Here is a 5,043-nt window from a genome sequence, read left to right on the forward strand (position 1 = left end):
CTATAGATAGCTATAGGTTAATATGACTTAAGGATTAGAATGCTAAGGCTCTTAGTTTTTTGTATCAGATCTAAAGCTTTCCCATTTTGTAATGAATCCATTCATGTTTTTAAACATCCTCTTTCTTTTCCTCTCCAGTTCTATTTTGTTGTTTTCTTTACTTCTTAAGCTGACATGCTGGTTTCTTAGTCCATCTTAGGTCACAGAAACTTTTGAGGAAACACTGCATCTATGGGTCATGTCTCCCAAAATAAATAAACACAAGAATACTTTCAGTTATACATATTATACATATTAAAATTCTATGATTTTATATATATATGTATATATCAGAGATTTGTAATTATAATTTCATTATAGTAACTTTTATTACTTTAATGTTTTTTCTCATTTAGATGCTTTTTGAATCGTTTAAATATGTTCTCATATTTCTGCCTCACCGTTTTTTGTTTTTTTTCGGTAGCACTTGCCTAATACGTATTTCTTCATCTTTTACATATTCCCTTTTTGATCCATATTAGTATCATAGAATTGTCTTCTGGTATTTTTCAGAACTGTACATTTTCAGAATATTATTTTACTGCTTGCTTATATTTCATTTTGGAGAGGGTGTATCAAAATCAGTATAAATTTTCCCTTTGGAGATAGGTGAATTTATTTTAACTGCCCAGAATATCAATGGGATATTTTCCTTCAAAAATTGTTTTTCAAATTCAAAGTGTAAACCAGGCAGTATCTTGGTCCATGATAAGTCATCTTCATCTGCATGTTGGGTTTTTTTTATTTTAATCCAAAAGAAAACAATTATTGTATTTGACTTAGAACATGGCTTGTATTCCATTTGCTCTGATCTCCCTGTCAGGAAGAGGCACTTGTGTGTCTCTGTTGGCTGTCTTCCATAAACATCATCCTTNGGCTGTCTTCCATAAACATCATCCTTGCCCCAAACAAAGTCCTCTTTTCATCTGGTTCCTTTGCATAATTGGAGATAAGTCTCGCTCTTGATCTCCATATAAAGTGATTCCCTTGGCTACAGTGTTCTGACCTTTCCCTTCTAATTCTCCTGACATCCCTTTCCAGGATCCCCACTCCTGCCCCATCTTGACACGTGGACTTAGTTGCTGTCACCTGAGCATACTCCATTTGGTATGGTTGCACTTGCCCTGGGATATCATGGAGAAATTGCTTCAGAAGTCAAGTAATTCTGTCTTTCTAACAGAATGATCAAACGTTAGCCTTCACCACTTCAAATTAAGTGGGTCTACCAGGAGTTCCATTCCTTGTTTTCTGTACAACTTTCTTAGAAAGAGACTTGTGACCTGAACCTTAGATTTGCCTATCAGTTCCATTAGTCTAGTTCTATCTGTACTGATACCTTGGAGTCTATACCCTAGGAACAAACAGTCTTTTTCACTCTGTACCTGTGGGGTATAGGTTTCTCTCTATGTAAATTCCTTTGATCATTTTTGGAAGTCTGAGTAAGAAAGCAAAGCAAAAAAGCATAATTATATTCTGGAGCTCAAAATTCCTTTTTCCTAAAGGACTTCACATTCTTATTCTTTTTTTTCCAGCTTACTACTTTTATGGCATTCCTATTTTGGTTTTACTCTAAGAGGTATATTTTATCATCTGTATTTCAGACGAAGTTGTTAAAGGTCAAGTCTTTATATAGTGCAAAGGTCTTAAGTCCAAGCTATTATTTTATCTACTTTTATTCCCATAAAAGAGGGAAGGTTATCCACAAATACTAAATAGAAAGCAGATTCACCTCAGAAAGCATATAAAGCATCTTATTCATAATTATAATCTTTAGGAAACCAACTTGAACATATGTAAATATGCATAATATATAATATACATTATATATGCATAATAATTTATGTATAAAATATCCATAATAATTTAAGTAATCTATTTTTCCAGGAATATCATTATTATTTATATTTATCATGAAGAGAAATAACATCCAATAGAAATAAATCCCTATACTCTATCAGGACATTATTTTTAATGATGGAAAACTGGAACAGCAAATATCCAATGTTAGAGGTATGGCTATATAAATGAGGCTAATCTCATGAGGTATAACCTTACACATACCGATAGCCATATACAATTTTTAAGCAAGTAAACTGTATATAGAAACATGAAAAAGTACTTATGATAAATGTTCAATGGAAAAACAGTATAAAAATTCTACAATACCATGACTATGACTACACCAAGTACATGGTCTTAAAAAGGCTGCAGTAAATACAGATATTACAACCATTTGTGTTAGGTTGTTAGGACCATAGGTATTTATTCTCTTGTCTCTATCATTTCTGTCATTTCTATCATGTCCGATTATTTTAAAATTCCAAGGATAAATTTAAAGATGTTAAATGTTTCCACACAAAGAGTTATGAAGGTGTGAAAACTTCTTGCAAACGTCCTTGAGACAGGTAAGACTCATATAACATGATAATCAAACTCTAAAAAAATGTTGCTACCATTTTTGAAGAGCCATTCATAATTTCTTTAAACTCAGGGTCCTAGTTTCCAAACCAAAACTAGAAAATAGGATGCTCAGTCTATCCACTTGATTACAGATTTGTCTTTTCTGACAGATTCTTAGGGTCTGGGTTTTATCTCTTTCTTCACTGAATCCCCAGGTCCTGGCCTGGTGCCTAGCTTACAATTAAGATATAATACTGTGGGTACATGTGATTTTTTTTTCTTCACAAAATCTAAATCCACATGTGACTCTTTTCCCCTCAAATAAATTTACATAGCCATGAAGATTCTGAAATTATTTCAGCATCATTGATAGATGATAAAATAAATACGTCCATGCGTGCCCAGGTATGCGTGCACATGCACACATCACAATGTATGCTGCAAAGAAAAGAGAAGCAAATGGAACACATTTCAAAGAAATGTCACTCCCACATAAGAAGAAAATGCTATGCAAACCTTCAGTCCTCTAAACTGCAAGCGACTGATACTATTTTGAGTACGTTTTTTTCTTTTAAAAGTAGAACATTTTCCTCTGTTGAATATCTTTCAAATCATATCCAAAGTTATAATAACTACATTACGACCAGCTCACAAGACATGACATCTTCAACTTCTATAGAGCTTCTAGTATCGTCTTTATCAATGACAGAATATCTATTTTTGCCAAGATGTCAAGTATGCTAGGAACACATAAGAGGGTCCAATGAGTCTGTCTGTTCATTTAAAAAAATTTCCCCCAAATCTGATTTTTAATTCACTCTGCTTGGTTTTAGCAATTGCTGGCTCAAAATACACTACAGAAGAATGAAAAATTCAACATAGAAAGGTCCACAGAATGAAAACCAACCAGTTAGAAAATGAATTTTTGTTGTTGTAGACGTTTGAGAAGCCACCATTTTTATTTAGAACTATTGAAACAATCTTTAAATATAGAAAAAAACCACTCCAGCTGTATGTCTGCTTCAGAGATAACTGTCATAGTCCACCCTTTCCCCTTCTACTTGATTTCAAATCAAACCACAGTTGTAACTATGAAAATCTAAATCATAAATTTAAAAAGTAGCCACCTATTCATTTCTGATCCCTATTAAAGGTCTTCTCCTCCAACCTTGGCCTTCTTATACACAACAGTCACTGGTCCCCACCTCCTACCTCACCACCAGAGTAACCCAGGCCTACCACACAGAGACAAGATGAAGACTGCGACCTTCAAAGGCCTGGACCTGTGTATTAATACACATCCTTAATAATATGTTCCCCGAAACATATGCCTGAAATTGGAAGAGTTATCCTATGGCATCTCAAGAATATATCAGGATTTGAGTTCAGAGTCATCAACCACCCTGAAAGAGGAAAATTCGAATCAGAAGGGGAACCCATTGCTCAGGGTTCTGGGCCCACTTAGAGTTTCCAGCCTGGAGATGCACACGTCTCTTAAGGGCTCAATGACAAAACGGTGTTGCTTTGCCAGAACACTGTTTTTGCATGCTGTGTAGCCACCCTCATGATAGCTGCTCAGCCAGGCCAATTAATAACAGGAGGGATATGAAGCCCAGAGCCATTCGCAGAAGCACGGAGGTGGGGTGGGTAAGGCCCCCGGCCCCTTCTGAAACCTGCTGGAGCAGATCAGCTCCCCCACACCACGCGTTCGCCCAGAGGTGCGGAGAGACCCCTGCGCCCACCACATCCCCAGCCACCTGGCCCCTAATGCCTGGTTGGGCCGGCCGAGATCTGGCGGCCCCCGGCTTCCAGCGCCCACCCGCGCGCTTCCCAGGCCCGGGAAGGCGCATCCCGTTGAAAGAGCAGGGAGGCGCAGCGCGGCCGCCGGCGCCCACTTCTCGCCTGTGATGGGGTCGCCCCTTGCGTCCCGGTGTCCGGTCCTCGACCCCCGCCCCCGCCCCCGCCCTCCTGGGCCCAGTCCCGGCGAGGGGGACTGGCGCGCACCCGGGCCTTGGGCGGCCGTGACCAACCTGTAACCCTAGTGCTCAGAGCGGTCATGGTGCCTCGGGTGCAGCTGCGGCGGCGGCGGCGGCGGCAGAGGGCAGGGCGCGGTGCCCACCACGCGGGGACGCGGCCCCTCACCTCCCGCGGCTCCGTCGGCGCGCGCCACCCAGCCGGTGCCGCGGCTCAGCGCTCCGCGTGCTGGCGCGCGCTGCTGCCACCCGGGCGGCGGGGCCTGAGATCGAGGGGAGTAGAGGGGCGAGGGCTCTTTTTCTTTTAGCCTTTTTTTTTTTTTTTTAATCAGAGTTAGCTTAGCCGCAGGGTCTGCCTTGGGCTAAAGGGAGGAAATTGCAGAGGAGGCTGCGCTGCAGCTGGTGGGGAGCAGCAGGATGCGTGCTAGCAGGTTCTTTCTCTCTGGCTGCCACCGGCAGTCTCACAGCAACAGCTGGGTTCTCCTCTGCCAGCTCCTCTGTGGTCTCTGTCGTGCTCACGGAGCTGTATGCACTAGAGACGGGCACACGCAAGGCCGCCTCATAGAGGTGAGCAAGGCCCGTGTGTGTGTGTGTGTGTGTGTGTGTGTGTGTGTGTGTGTGTGTGTGTGTG

General features: G+C 41.2%; 1 protein-coding gene across 1 annotated transcript in view; it reads right to left on the reverse strand.

Moving 5' to 3' along the window:
• Positions 1 to 4,943, reverse strand: part of NALCN (sodium leak channel, non-selective) — a 300,278-nt gene extending 295,335 nt beyond the window's left edge. The window contains exon 1 of the mRNA XM_019625115.1: positions 4,470 to 4,943. The gene's annotated coding sequence lies outside the window, so the exon portion shown is untranslated. The remainder of the gene's footprint in view (positions 1 to 4,469) is intronic.
• Between the last annotated feature and the right edge of the window lie 100 nt (positions 4,944 to 5,043).

The sequence above is a fragment of the Hipposideros armiger genome, unplaced genomic scaffold, assembly GCF_001890085.2.
Source record: "Hipposideros armiger isolate ML-2016 unplaced genomic scaffold, ASM189008v1 scaffold_615, whole genome shotgun sequence".
Lineage (NCBI taxonomy): Eukaryota > Metazoa > Chordata > Mammalia > Chiroptera > Hipposideridae > Hipposideros > Hipposideros armiger.